Here is a 16,087-nt window from a genome sequence, read left to right on the forward strand (position 1 = left end):
GCATATAGGTCAACAAGCAGAGTCAGTGGTACTGATCTTTCAGTCCTTGTTGAAAACATGACCCCTGTTAAAATCTAATTGCTAACTGGGGTCTCTGAAAAGCAGAAGTTCTTCAGAACCCCCCTGTATTGCTGCATAACAAGATCACAACAGAAATCAGACACAGCAAACATGTGCTTGCGGCCCTTATCTTACAGTTTTGAGCAAGAGGCATCTGAACCGCCCCTTGTTTCAGAAGGTTACACAACTAGAGAATGTCACAGAACCATTTTACTGCTCTCTGTGCTGCCTCCTCAATTATTTCACCGTGAAAAAGGCAATTCCAAGCATTGTCCACCCTGTGACAACTTCAGCTCTTTAAGTCTCAGTGTGAGAAGAAGAAAATTCTAATGCATAGTAAATAAAACTCTCTACGACCCAAACACACGGCCAGCTTGTTAGAAGCCCTTTTCAGCTGCTGCCGTTCTAAATGGCAGCTTAACAGCATCAGAAGCCCATAGGAGGAGAAGCGAGGCAATTGCATAAGCAGCAGAGAGCACAGGGCTGCAGAATGGTCCTGAGCAGTCCTGAGCACGGATGCCAAGCCAGCAAGAAACTGCAGAGGCCAATGTAGGGCAGGCAACCTTTGCTACAAGGCAAAGCAGAGAAGATGGAAATCTCAGAAAGGAATTGCATCATCAGAATGAGAAACTGCATTCCACATGCTCACTGTTGTCAGGGAGGCGGTAACTAAACAGTAGTAATTTGGTCTCATTCACACATCACAGTAAGCCATGGTCTGAAATAAACTATGGCTTACAGGGAACAGACAGCATGCAGTCACACCCTCTTTGCTTCTCCCAAGTCCCAAGCTCAGAAATAAACCACAGAGCAGCTGGCTTTCCATTATGTGCAATTCTCCAAAACAAACCATAAGCAAAGAACAAACCTTGGTAACCACAAGTACTGATTTACATGCAACTTTAAACCACTCAGGTTGGAAAAGGGAGGACCAAAGCGGGCATAGTTGAGCAGCATGCACCATCATGCTGTTCCTTCACAGTAAACTGTAGCTTACCAAAGACCATGGTTTACTGTGATGTGTGAACTGGGCAAAAATATAGTTCTTCCTTCCTTCCTTCTCTTTTTTTAGTGTTTCAGTGATCTTTACTATCAGCTCATCTACACACCACCAGAAAGGTAAACCAATCTAGTAGAGCAAGCAAAGAGGTATATCTTCATCCACCTGGCAAATTCTTATCAGAGGAGATATTTGAACTACTCAGTTCCCTTTGATTGGGGTGAGTGGCGGGTAAACAAGCACTACAACAATGCCTGCATCTGCCATGGCCACGATGAAAAGGCAAAACTGAATGAAGGCACAAAACACCAAGGCCTATATTAAAATGCTAACGTAGATCTATGTAAATACCCCCTTAAGCCAGCAATAACCTTTTCAGCTTTCAAAATCCAGTGCAACACAGAGAGAGGCCTCTGCTGTCACAATAGTTTGGAAGCAGCAAATATAAAGCCCATGAATAAGCCCCAATCCGTTCAGACTGCTACTCAAGCAGAATGCAGAGGGCTTGTTTACATGCTCAGCAATGCCGAGATGACAATCCCTTCAAGCTCATTCGTTTCAAGGAAGAGTCAAAGATAAAAAATAAATGTTGGCACAACATAAGAATCAAGGAAATATGGGCCTTGACCCACATTGCCACTTCTTTTGGAGAAAACAAGTCACCTCACCCAGGGAACGCTGAAAGCAGTTTGCCATTCTCACCAAGCACATGATGCCCCAGACTCTCTCTCTCATATCCAGCAAAGTACCTGAGGAAGAATTCACAGGTGATCCTGGAATTACCTGCACCAACAACAAATTGAAGTGAATAAGCCACAGCTGACCACCCTGATTTCCAGTGCAGCTGGAAGCCACTCATTTCTGTTGGCTGTCCAAAGAGGCCAAGTTAGTGCCAGAGGCAAGGCAGGCCTACAGAATGGAAAGGAGTCCTAGCTGGGTCCCCTGTATGCACACACACCTGACATCCAGGGGACACAAGAGTAACCAGTAGTGCCATCAGTTAAAACAGTCTCCAGCAGCAAAACTTGGAAGAACCCCTGAGAACCAGATTCTACCCTTGAGGTCTGAGTTAGGGAAGCTTTTTTAAACTAAGAGCTGCATAAGGTACAGAATGTGGCAGCTAGACTGGTGACTGGGAGCTGCTGCCAAGACCACATAACACCGGTCTTGAAAGATCTACATTGGTTCCCAGTACGTTTCCGAGCACAATTCAAAGTGTTGGTGCTGACCTTTAAATCCCTAAATGGCCTCGGCCCAGTATACCTGAAGGAGCGTCTCCACCCCATTGTTCTATTGTTCTGCCCGGACACTGCGGTCCAGCACCGAGGGCCTTCTGGCAGTTCCCTCCCTGCGAGAAGCCAAGTTACAGGAACCAGGCAGAGGACCTTCTCGGTGGTGGTGCCCACCCTGTGGAACGCCCTCCCACCAGATGTCAAAGAGAAAAACAACTACCAGACTTTTAGAAGACACCTGAAGGCAGCCCGGTTTAAGGAAGCTTTTAATGTTTGATGGACTACTGTATTTTAATACAGTGGTACCTCGGGTTAAGTACTTAATTCGTTCCGGGGGTCCTTTCTTAACCTGAAACACCACTTTAGCTAATGGGGCCTCCCGCTGCTGCCATGCCGCCGGAGCACGATTTCTGTTCTCATCCTGAAGCAAAGTTCTTAAGCCGAGGTACTCTTTCTGGGTTAGCGGAGTCTGTAACCTGAAGCGTATGTAACCCGAGGTACCACTGTATTTTGCTGGAAGCTGCCCAGAGTGGGCGGGGTATAAATAATATATTATTATTATTATTATTATTACTATTATTATTATTATAGCAGAGGAAAAGTGAGCAATGCAATGGATTATGTGGCTACAGGTTATTTCAGCCATGCAAGAGTCATATGCATGCGTGTTTACATAAACACACCAAGACAAGCAAGAAGCTTTTTATCACAGTTCAAAGGCATTCCAAGCACAGCAAAGGATGCAGTCCTGGGTCAGTGAGGGGTGTGGCTTGGGGAGAGCCCCCCACGGAGGGCCAGTTGGAGGAGCCTGGAGGGCCATCATTAGCCCCCAAGCCTTATGCAATCAAAGGACATCTCTCAGCAGTCTGCAACACTGAATTAATAGGGCCACTCATCACTGGGATTGTTGACTACTGCATAGCAAGACACTAAAATTCAGCCCCAACTAGTCTTCGGAACGGAGAGGCCTTTCCCAGCTGCCTGAGAGGTCTGAAGTAGAGTCTTGAATCATCAATAGATTTTTTTCCTCTGCACACTCAAAGAGCAGCTCTCAAAGCTGGCCTGTTCTGCTCAAGCAAAAACTAAGTGCTAGATCAGAGCCTGGCTAAGGGGAGGCAGTCGCCTTCAGTCCACCCCCACTTTTGCAGCACACCTGAAAACCTGCTGGGTGCAGCATTAGACCATTTGCGCAACCAGCTTCAATTAGAAGTGTAGTTTTGATTATCTCCATAATATCAATTAGTGCAAGCACACTCTTTGCTTTCTTAAATGTTTTTCCACCAATATCTTTCCTTAAGCGTACATCTCAAGTTCTGTAAATTGTGAACCTAGCAAAGACATGAATTTATAATAATATTCTACTTATTTTCATATTATTTATTATAGTTTATCCTACCTTTCCAAAGATACAGGTTCTCCTGTTTTACTGTCCACAAGTCACAACCACCCTACAGAGGCAGCCTGGGCTGAGAGTGTGATTGGCATCCTCAGGGCTGAGAAGGGATTTGAACCCACATCTCCCGGTTCTAGAGACTAGCCCAATACTCTAACCCAGGCTTTGTTAATCTGCTGCCCTCCAGAATGTCATGCTGGCTAGGACAGATGGGAGATGTAATCCTAAAGATTTGGAGGGCACCCATTTGGGGAAGGCTGCTGGAACTACTTCACTGCCTCTTTAAGAACATCTGCTGTTGAGGGAGTACTTGGCCATGAGCACTGTCATTTAATGATTTGTTCTCAATTTGTTAATCGCCTTCTACACAAGCATCCCAAGGCTACTGTGTTATGCATTTTTCATGTGAACACATGATCTATTGGAAAGATGGTCAACACGTTTTAGACAAGAATATATATATAATTGTTCATTACCTTGAGTAACACTGGATATTAAGTTTCAGAAACAAAACAAGCCATCCCACTACAGGTGATATTGGGACTATGCAGAAAAGTTGCAAAGCCCATTCAAACACGTAACAGCAACCAGAGAGCGATCAAAACCAACATCCTTTTTGTTAAGTTGTGGGTGAACATATCAGACGACACAGCGATTCTTCAAACAGCTCTTGTTTATTCACAGGCCAGAACAGAACTGAAGGGTTCAGCCAGCCTGCTTATATAGAGCTCCACTAGAACGCAACAGTAACCATTTTTTGTAACTACCCAATCACTGAACGTCACTTTCAATCCCTTATTTGCATATGTGGACCTGAGTGAAAACTATCTACAGTATCCCCCTGCTGGCCCAGGGTGAGAACTTCAGTACATAACACTTTTCTACACAGCGAACCACCAAGATCCCTTTAGAAACCCCACAACCAAAGAATGAGACAACAGCCTCCAAAAACTGGCACTCAAGAGGCAAGCTGCCCATGACCTTGAGGATACACAGAGCCTATCACAGCTAGGAGCCTTTTCTCTGTGCTGAATCTCCTGCCATTCAGCTCCATTGGATAGCCCTACTGGGTGCTAGAAAAATAAAGGCTTTCTCCTCACTATCCATAATTTTGTACCATCTCTATCATGACATTCCCACTTAGCAGCATTTTTCTCAGCTGTATAGCCCCTTTCTTGCAGGAAAGGCTCTCCTCCTCCTCAAGAATTTTAGCTGCCCTCTTCTGCACAGTTTCCAGCTCTACAATATTATTTTTGAAGCACAGGAACCAGAACTGCATACAGTACCGCACAATACATACATGTTTTATTTGTATGCTGCCTTTGCATAGTTAAAATCATGCTCAACGTGAAAAAATAAATAATTACAAACATAATACTGGTCAAAAACAATAAATAAAACATCAAAATATACACAACTAAATTGAAATAATTTCCACATAAATAACATCTAAAATAAAGATACAGTGGTGCCTCGCAAGACGAACACCTCGCAAAACGAAAAACTCGCAAGACGAAAGAGTTTTCCGTTTTGGAGGTGCTTCGCAAAACGAATTTCCCTATGGGCTTGCTTCGCAAGAAGAAAGCCCATAGGGAAATCTCTGCCGGCCTTCAGAAGAGGTCCTAGACCTCTTCTGAAGGCCGGCGGGGGGCAAAAGTCTTTGCTCCCCCCGCCTGCCTTCCCGGGACAGTGGAGACTTCTCCGCTGTCCCGGACAATCTGAAAATGCTGGCGGGCGGCAGCGAACGCTGCGCTGCCGCCCGCCAGCATTTTAAAAGCCCCCGGGACAGCGGAGAAGTCTCCGCTGTCCTGGGGGCTTTTAAAATGCTGGCAGTCAGGAGGAAAGCCCTCCTGTCCCCGGAGCTTGCGGGGTGGGAGGTGGGGAGAAGGGCTTTTCTTCCCACCGCCAGCCTTCAGAACAGCCTTCTTAAGGCTGGCGGTGGGAAGAAAAGCCCTTGTCCCCCCCCCCCCAGCCTTCAGAAGAGGTCGGGGGACAGACTGTCCCCGGACCTGGTCTGAAGGCGGTTTCCATAGGAACGCATTGATTGATTTTCAATGCATTCCTATGGGAAACCGTGCTTCGCAAGACGAAAAACTCGCAAGAAGAAAAAACTTGCGGAACAAATTAATTTCGTCTTGTGAGGCACCACTGTACAGAATAAAGATTTAAATAACAACAACAACACTGTCCCCAACAACCCCCGCTAAACAATATCCAAAGAGCCCAAGAGTCTGTTTAGCTGCCTCAGCTTTTGCAGCTGGAGTCAGTCAGGGCCCTGCCCTCCCAGGCCAGGTCGAAAAAGGCCTACAAGGCAAAGAGCAGGTCTTCCAGGACTCACAGCCGAAATGGCTGTACCGTAGTTTTATATGATTGCATTATGGTACTGGCAATTTTCCTAATGATCCGTACAATGGAATTCTTTTGAGCTATTCCAAACTGTCTGACATTTCATTGACATACCCAGCATTATCTTATGATAAACTGCTAGCACACTTGCAAAACTAAACAGGGCTAAGTATGGTTTCAAACTGGATGGGGGAACCACGTGTTGAGATTCCTGCATTGCAGGGGTAGGACTAGATGACCCTTGGGGTCCCTTCCAACTCTACAATTCTAGGATTCTATGTCTTTACTGTTTAGGCACTGCGAGTTCTGACCCATCCTTGTATATGAGGAGTTAAGATCCTTTGCTCCAAATTGCATCACTTTCCACTCACTCACACTGAACTGCCATTGTGCAACCAACCCTGGTGCCCTAGCAGAAGCCAATACAAGAACTCCTGCGGCTGCAATGGGGCCACCACCCCAATCCACTCTGGTTTGTTACAAGAGCTCCCAGAACAGGAGGAGAGGTTGTTCTCTCTAACAAGCAGAAATGTTCGTGCTGACAAAACCATCTCCTTAGCACTGCATTGAATTCCACCTTTTGCTGTCCATTCACCTCCTACCTTGGAAAAGTCCTTTTGGAGCTCTCTACAAATACGGGTTTTCACCATTCTGGAGAATTTAATTTGGCGTCATCAGCAAGTTTGGCCATGTCGCTGCTCACCCATAACTCTGGACCACTTATGAACAAGTTAAACACACACAGACACCCCAGTCCCAATACATATCCTTGGGAGAACCCCACTCCACCTTCTCTCCATTGTGAGAACTGTTTGCTTATTCTAACTATCTGCTTTCAGTTTTTGGCCAGTTACCTTCACCTCTCTTTAGCCCAGACCTTCTCTTCTCTCCCCAGTAGCTATGTTTGCTCAGTTGTCTTGGTAAGGAGTACCTTAGCAAAAGCTTTTGAACATCCAAGTCACATCTCTCCACCTGCTTGTTAAAATAACTCGACAATGCTAGTGAGAGAGGACTTACCTTTGCAGAGATCTTTTGGCTCTTCAGCAAAACCTTGTTTTTCTACATGCTTGGTAATTCTACCTTTAAGAATGCTTTCCACCAGTTTTCCAAGAACAGATGTTAGGCCAGGCATAGGCAAACTCGGCCCTCCAGCTGTTTTGGGAGGACAACTCTCTGCGATGATGGGAACTGCAGTTTCAAAACATCTGGAGGGCCGAGTTTGTCTATGCCTGTGTTAGGCTAACCTACCTGTAACTTCCCATTTTCCCACCTGGATCACTTTTAAAAACTGGCACTGAGTTGGCTACCTACAGTCCTCAGATCAGCAGCGTAGGCAGATGAAATTGCCTACACAATCTGGAGCTTCCAGGGGAATGATGTGTTAAAACATATCATTTTTATCCCAATGTTCCTCTATACTGATTTGAAACTGTTTTGGGATATTTAATAGGGAGTGATTCATAAATGGAATGATAATACCTTCCTAAGCACCTTGAATTGTAGACCCCTAATCTACTGAGACTGTACTTCACCAATGGTGTGCCAGGACAAATAAAGGTAAAGGGACATCTGACCATTAGGTCCAGTCGTGGCCGACTCTGGGGTTGCGGCGCTCATCTCGCTTTATTGGCCGAGGGAGCCAGCGTACAGCTTCTGGGTCATGTGGCCAGCATGACTAAGCCGCTTCTGGCGAACCAGAGCAGCGCATGAAAATGCTGTTTACCTTCCCGCCGGAGCGGTACCTATTTATCTACTGGCACTTGATGTGCTTTCGAACTGCTAGGTTGGCAGGAGCAGGGACCAAGCAATGGGAGCTCACCCCGTCGCGGGGATTCGAACCGCCGACCTTCTGATCAGCAAGTCCTAGGCTCTGTGGTTTAACCCACAGCGCCACCCGCATACCAATACACACAAAGGCTGTCCCATGTCCCTCAGAATGATTTGCTGTGTTGGCCTTGCCTGGCCCTGACAAGTGACTAATTCTGCCAGGAATCAGTCTTGGGTGTCATTGTATTTGGATGCAGACTCAGCAGAATCACCTGTCTCCAGGGGAAGCGGACTATTACACAAGTCAACTCTCTGGGCTTAGCTTTCCCATTGGGAGGCACACGCAAAACAATGAATCATAACGCAAAACACTCACTCACACAGAAAGAAAAGTGGTTCCCTGGAGGGCCGGACCTTAGCTTTCACACTTCAAAGCACAGACACTTGTGAGCTGCAAGAGCAAAGCATGCTTCAACTTTTTCAATTCAAGAGAAACTGCACTGCCCACTTACACCACAAAGAACTCATAACCCACCTACTTTCAGCAGCCAGAAGCATCATAGCCAGACACTGGAGAGACCTGTCAGGAGTAAGCATGGACCAATGGTACCAAACAATATGGGAAACAGCCCTACTAGAAAAATTAACCAATAAACTGAAACTGACATGGGAACAAATAGAAGAAAACACCTTATGGCTCCCCTTTATCACATACACAGCCCAACAAGACAACGACAAAAATCCACCAACAGCATACAAATCAATATGGCTAACCTGATCCAAAACACCCACCCACCCCACTCACACATGAAAACAAAGACCACCACAGCCAACCACAAATGAACAACCACACCCTAGGCCAACCCCAACCTCTCTCACCACCAAAGGAACACAAGTGAACAGCAGAGAACCTGCACAAGCAACACTGACACAAAACCACACATATATTAAGTAAAATAGAAACATTGTCACCCCCCCATCTCCCCCCCTCCACCTCTTTCCCCCTTTTCTTCCTAGTGTCTCAACAAAGGAAACTGATTTGTAAAAATGTTACATGGGGGGGGGGGGAAATACGAGAGACAGACATTGCAAACACTTTTGTAAATCAATAAAATCTTTAATTAAAAAAAAGAAAGAGAAACTGCACTGTGGAATACAATAACAACAATAATAATAACAATAAAACAGGCAACTTCACTGTGCCTACAGTATAACAAAGTTTCTCCATTATAGCAATGATAAGTAGCATTTAAATTACAAGGAGAAACACATGGAATGTGTCAGAGTGCGCAAAAGCATGACTCAGCCTAGAGAATCAGGTTCACAGATTCTCTAGATTCACAGATGTGCCTGAAAAAGTTTGCTGCTCCTCATTATCTGAACCATTTCCTTTCTAGACACCCCTAAACCTCCTTGATAATAAATAAATAATAATAATAATAATAATAATAATAATAAAAAAAATTTATTTATATCCCGCCTTCCCCAGCCGAAGCCGGGCTCAGGGCGGCTAACAACACTAAAATAGTGCAACATTCTAAAAACATTATAAAAATTAATTAAGATCAAAATTGATGGCAACCATACTAAAGTTCTGTAAAGATTGCCAAAGGAGGGAGTCAGGCTGCGCCCTGACCAAAGGCCTGGTGGAACAGCTCTGTCTTGCAGGCCCTGCGGAAAGATGTCAGGTCCCGCAGGGCCCTAGTCTCTTGTGACAGAGCGTTCCACCAGGTTGGAGCCGCAGCCGAAAAAGCCCTGGCTCTAGTTGAGGCCAGCCTAACCTCTCTGTGGCCTGGGACCTTCAAGATATTTTTATTTGAAGACCGTAAGTTTCTCTGTGGGGCATACCAGGAGAGGCGGTCCCGTAGGTACGAGGGTCCTAGGCCGTATAGGGCTTTAAAGGTTAAAACCAGCACCTTAAACCTGATCCTGTACTCCACTGGGAGCCAGTTCAGTTGATATAGCACCGGATGAATGTGATCTCGCAGCGAAGACCCCGTAAGGAGTCTCGCTGCAGCATTCTGCACCCGCTGGAGTTTCTGGGTCAGTCTTAAGGGCAGCCCAACGTAGAGCGAGTTACAATAATCCAGTCTGGAGGTGACCGTCGCGTGGATCACAGTGGCTAGGTCAGGGCGAGAGAGGTAAGGAGCCAACTGCTTAGCTTGGCGGAGATGGAAAAATGCCGCCTTTGTTATAGCTGCAATCTGCGCCTCCATGGAAAGGGAGGTGTCGAAGATTACACCCAAACTCTTAACGGACGGTGCTGGCACTAATTGCGCCCCCGCAAGAGATGGGAGTTGCCCCCTCAATCCCATATCGTCCCGTCCCAGCCACAGGACCTCTGTCTTCAAAGGATTTAACTTCAACCGGCTCCCACGTAACCATCCAGCCACAGCTTCCAAGCATCTGATCAGTGTGTCTGGGGCCGAGTCAGGATGGCCATCCATCAACAGATAGAGTTGGGTGTCATCAGCATACTGATGGCAGCCCAGCCCAAAACTCCGGACAAGCAAACATGAGAAGACCATGAGATCACATGCTCCCCTCTTCCTAGTGGGTGGGCTACTTTATCCTCTGTGGTTAAGACTAATAAGAATTTATCCATCTTTCAGTTTAGGGTCCTTTCTGGGAAATGGCATTTTCAGAGAGGAATATAAAGTTAGAGAAAATTCTGCAGTTCTACATAGATGTTGAAAATTCTACATACAGCCCAGGTGCAAAAGTATGATGTATATCTATGTTAATTTGGGGGGGGGGCACTATTCTAGAACAGGCAGCCAGAGGAAACCTGAGACTATGACCAGTGATGGGGGTGGGTGGGTTCTGGAATATTTTGATTTAAGCATTTTCCACTGCAGGAAATCAATAGAGATATTATTTTCGCATGTGCCATTTCTATTTAGAAAGCAAAACTAGTAATCAAAACTTTTGAATGAGTCAGTCATGTTCATTTTCTACACTTTAAAATATGGTAAGTTTTTTCCTATATCTGGAAATAGTTGAGCTGAAGCATGTTTTAAGAATAAGGGGAAAAAAATCAGTAGAGTGCACTTAAGTGTATTTTAAATGTTATATTCAATATCAAAGGTTACTTTAAAATTATTTTTACTGGAATACTCAATAGTACATACTTCCCCTACGTTAGATATTAAGAAATGGGAACACTGAAAGCTGTTAACCTACAAATTTTAGAGATGTCTGAAAATCTGGGTACATACGTTATGTGCTTCCTAGGGAAAGTCACCCTGGGGGGAAAAAACATTACAAATTTAGATCGGGCTGGTATTGTGGCTGCTCCAGTTGCCTAATTTCACTTGCAATTGATTCAGTCATTATGTAATTAATTTTATTAAAGGGTGCATTTCTAAAACTGAAAAAATCTCCATGGAAAAAATATAGTAACAGTAAAAAAAATGGGGAGGAGATCATATCCATCACTACCTATGAAACCCAGAGTTTTTGTTTTTAAGGGCATTAAGAGCAATTGAGAAAGTCCTTACCGCTCCTAACTCAGTACAGTGGTACCTTGGTTTATGCATTTAATCCGTTCCAATACAGTAGTACCTCTGGTTGCGAACAGGATCTGTTCCGGAGGCCCATTCGCAACATGAAAGGAACGCAACCCGCAGCAGCGTGTCTGTGCACGCAAGGGTTGCGATTCGCTGCTTCTGCGCATGCGCGTGACATCATTTTGCGTGTTTGCGCATGCAACGAAACCCGGAGGTAACCCTTTCCGATACTTCCGGGTCGCCGCAGGACATAACCTGAAAGAACGTAACATGAAGCGGACGTAACATGAGGTATGACTGTAGTCCGTTCTTAAACCGAGGCGTGCTTTCCCTAATGAGGCCTCCCGCCGCTGGTGCCCTTCCATCATTCAGCTTCCGTTCTTAGACAGAGGTAAAGTTCGCAAACTGGGACACTTCTTCCGGTTTTGCAGAGTTCTTAAACCGAATAGTTCGTAAACAGGGCTGTTCTTAAACCGAGGTACCACTGTAGTTACTTAAGAGGACTGAGACTCAACTACCCTGGGTTATTTATTTATTAAGAATAAACCAGTCAACAGACTGCTGGCCCACAAATCTTTTTCTAGCCTGTCTGTCTGAACATCCCCAATATGCTGGTCATGTGTGAACCAGAAACATAACTTGTGGAAAAACTCCTTCCTGGTTACCTGTAAGAATTAGTTAAAAGCAACAAGAAAAATGGTTGCAGACAAGCCTGAAATATCTTGTCAGACACATAGGAGTCTGGTTGACTGCTTGTTCTCCCATTCCCAGAAAGAGTCCCTTGGCAGTGAACTTTATCTCTTTTGATTACAAACACACACACACACACACAGAGAGAGAGAGAGAGAGAGAGAGAGAGAGAATGATTGCATCTTACGTGCATTTAACCTGCATGATTTCAACCATGTGTGGTTGAAGGCAGGCTTGCTGAAATTGTGCAACTTAAATCCAAGCAAGCCGGAGAGCTTGCAAGTTCTTTTTGCACTGAGTCCGTTTGGGGTTATCCAGTGCGAAAAGAGTTGTTATGCTCTCTGACTTGCTTGTGGGGGCAAGGCCCATTCAGCTTTCCAGTTCTGGGGTGCTTTTGCAAGATCACATGGGGAGATCCAGGTTCCTGTGTGATCTCGTATGTACAACCCTAGCTTTCTGGAGCTGGCGTACTGAGTGGTGTTATCCAGTGCAAAAAGAGCTTTTACCTCTGTGCCCTGCTTGCTGGGAAAGGTCCATCTGGCACAAGAGCTCTGGGAGTATTGAGGATTCTCTCTGTACCCCCACCCACCCACCCACTAGCCTACAACAGCTCCAAGGGTTTGGGTATATGTGATTTTCACGTATAACCCAGAACCCTTGGAACAGAACTTCTGCATAAGATGTGACCATGCTATCATGCATTCTTAGCTTCACCCTCTAAACTAGAGATGGGGAGCCTCTGCTCTGTGGGTTGAATGTGACCCTCCCTAGATGTTGTTGGACTACAACTCCCATCACCCCTAGCAAGGTCAGAGCTCAGGGATGATGGGAGTTGTAGTCCAACAACATCTGGGGACCCACAGGTTGAGAACCGCTGCTCTAGCAACTGCCAGGCTGTTGGTGCTCTTCCCAGACCACACCCCCTGACAACTTTGGCTGTCAGTGGCTCCTCAAGGTCTCAGATGGAAGTTCATTCACAGCCCTATTACACAAGATCTTTAAGGTGAATTTTCCATGGAGGAAACCTGGAATCTACATGCAAAGCAGGTGCTCCACCTCTGATTTATGGAGCAGAGTTCCTCGTAGGGAGTGGGCCTAGAAGAGTTGCTTTAGTGTGCAACCCTATCCAGCTGTAAATATCAGCAAGATTTGTTCACTCGTGAATATGCACTGCTTGATTTCTCTTCATGTGATGACTGACAGTTCAGTGTGCAAATGGGCTTCAGTGCAACGTATATGAAGGGAAGTGAGCGGGTAGCGCTGTGGTCTAAACCACTGAGCCCCTTAGGCTTGCCAATCAGAAGGTCAGCGGTTTGAGTCCGTGGGATGGGATGAGCTACAGTTACTCTGTCCCAGCTCCTGCCAACCTAGCAGTTTGAAAGCATACCAGCACGAGTAGACAGTTACTGCTGTGGCGGGAAGGTAAATCGTGTTTCTGTGAGCTCTGGCACTCATCACGGTGTCCTGTTGCACCAGACGCAGTTTAGTCATGCTGGCCATATAGCCTGGAAATCTGTCTGTGGACAAATGCTGGCTCCCTTGGCCTGAAGCGAGATGAGCACCGCATGGTCTGCACACCACAGTCAAGTTTGACTGTACTAAACCGTCCAGGAGTCCTTTAAGGGTAAAGGGACCCCTGACCATTAGGTTCAGTCGTGGATGACTCTGGGGTTGCGGCACTCATCTCGCTTTATTGGCCGAGGGAGCCGGCATACAGCTTCCGGGTCATGTGGCCAGCATGACTAAGCCACTTCTGGCGAACCAGAGCAGCGTACGGAAACCCCATTTACCTTCCCGCTGGAGTGGTACCTATTTATCTACTTGCACTTTGATGTGCTTTCGAACTGCTAGATTGGCAGGAGCAGGGACCGAACAACAGGAGCTCACTCTGTCGTGGGGATTCAAACCGCTGACCTTCTGATTGGCAAGTCCTAGGCTCTGTGGCTTAACCCACAGCGCCCCCGTGTCCCTAGGGGTCCTTTACCTTATATGAAAGGATGTCGGGAGAAAGAAAGGCTCTTTCTGTGGTGTTTCATCTGCAATGACTCATTCACTCTCTCTCTCTCTCTCTCTCTCTCTCTCTCTCACACACACACACAAAGCTGTTACCCAATACTGTAGGTAAGGACAGGTTCACACACACACATTTGAATGTTGCATCCAGCAACTTTCATATGTGAATGAGGTTACAGATAAATCAATGCAAAGAGAACTCTGCAGTCACAACACTCACTGCTAGTCAGCAAGCCTACAGAAATCAAGTGCCAGTGAGCCAGTTTTTATTACAGTCACATGACCTCTATAGGTTAAAATGCAGAGCTAAATTAACAAGGAATAAAAGCCATCCAGTTTGTCCAGTTTAACTAATGCAGCCAGTCAGCTGAACTCTTAGGTGCACAGCAGTTTTTGAAAGTTAGTCATGCGCTCAGTAAGATATGGAATCTTGCCAGAAAAAAACAATGCACAACCAATCTTATCCAGGAGCTTGGGATGCAGGTACCAGCAAGGATCTCATGCAATGTACTGCTAAACAAACTAAATGCCACAGCTTAACATGATGTGTAAACATGGCAAAGTCCCAAATCAGAATGCAAGTCACACAATACATATAAAGTCTTAGGGACTCCACACCTTACATGGGCACAATCAATATTGAAATGGAATTCTCCAAAATCTCCCTGCCCTAGATTAACACCATTGATAGAACACTGAATTTTGCAACCACAAACGCTCTCCAAGGTTGAGTTATGTTAAGAAACCAAGCCACAGACATGCATGGTACAACCAAGCCAGGTACAACTGATGGGACATGCATGTGGGAACCCACACAGGCAATCCAGCCTTAAGTTTCCCAAGAAGCAGAAGGCGTGGGAAGGGTAAATACAGTGTACAGTTCTGGACACCTCACCTCAAAAAATATTATAGCGCTGGAAAAGGTACAGCAAATGGCAACCAAAATGATCAAGGGGTTGGGGTGACTCCCCTAAGACAAAAGGTTACAGCACTTGGGGCATTTTAGTTTAGAAATGATAGAGATGTGTAATATTATTTGTGGTCAGGAGAAAGTGGATAGAGAAAGGTTTTTCTCCCTTTCTCATAATACTCAGGACCATCCAATGAAGTTGAATGTTGGAAGATTCAGGACAGAGAAAAGAAAGTCCCTCTTCGTGCAGCACACGGTTAAACTATGGAACTCACTGCCACAGGAGACAGTGATGGCCACCAGCTTTGATGGCTGCAAAAGAAGATTAGACAAATTCATGGAGGAGAGAGCTATTGATGGGTACTAGCTGCAAGGATTATCTTCTACTTCCACTGTCAGAGGAAGCATGTCTCCAAATACCGGTTCCTGGAAACCTCATGTGGAGAGCGCACTATTGTACTCAGGTTCTGTGAGAATAGGACAATGGACTAGATGGGCCTTTGGACTGACCCAGCAGTGAGACTCCCCTTATGTCAGACCTGGTTCTCAAAAACTCAAGAGCAGGTAACCCAGTACCTCAAGACTTCAGACAGCGTGCTGGTAAAGGTAAAGGTAAAGGGACCCCTGACCATTAGGTCCAGTCATGGCCGACTCTGGGGTTGCGGCGCTCATCTCGCTTTATTGGCCGAGGGAGCTGGCGTACAGCTTCCGCGTCATGTGGCCAGCATGACTAAGCCGCTTCTAGCGAACCAGAGCAGCGCACGGAAACACCGTTTACCTTCCCGCCAGAGAAGGTATCTACTTGCACTTTGATGTGCTTACGAACTGCTAGGTTGGCAGGAGCAGGGACCGAGCAACGGGAGCTCACCGCATTGCGGGGATTCGAACCGCCAACCTTCTGATCGGCAAGTCCTAGGCTCTGTGGTTTAACTCACAGCGCCACCCGCGTCCCAGCATGCTGGTACTTGCATGATAATGAAATGTTCCTCCATTAAATAAGAACATCAGAAGAGCCTGATGGATCAGGCCAATGGCCCATCTAGTCCAGTATTCTGTTCTCATAACGGCCAACCTGTGGGAACCCAGCAAGCAGGACCCAAGCACAACAGCACTCTCTCTTCCTGTGGCTTCCAGCAACTGGAGCATTGCTGCCTGTACTGTGGAGGT

At 46.0% G+C, this 16,087-nt stretch overlaps 1 protein-coding gene across 16 annotated transcripts in view; it reads right to left on the bottom strand.

Moving 5' to 3' along the window:
* The window catches only part of AAK1 (AP2 associated kinase 1), a 105,581-nt gene that overhangs the window by 74,475 nt on the left and 15,019 nt on the right, over positions 1–16,087 (bottom strand). The window lies entirely within an intron of this gene.

The sequence above is a fragment of the Podarcis raffonei genome, chromosome 8, assembly GCF_027172205.1.
Source record: "Podarcis raffonei isolate rPodRaf1 chromosome 8, rPodRaf1.pri, whole genome shotgun sequence".
NCBI classification, from domain to species: Eukaryota; Metazoa; Chordata; class Lepidosauria; order Squamata; family Lacertidae; genus Podarcis; species Podarcis raffonei.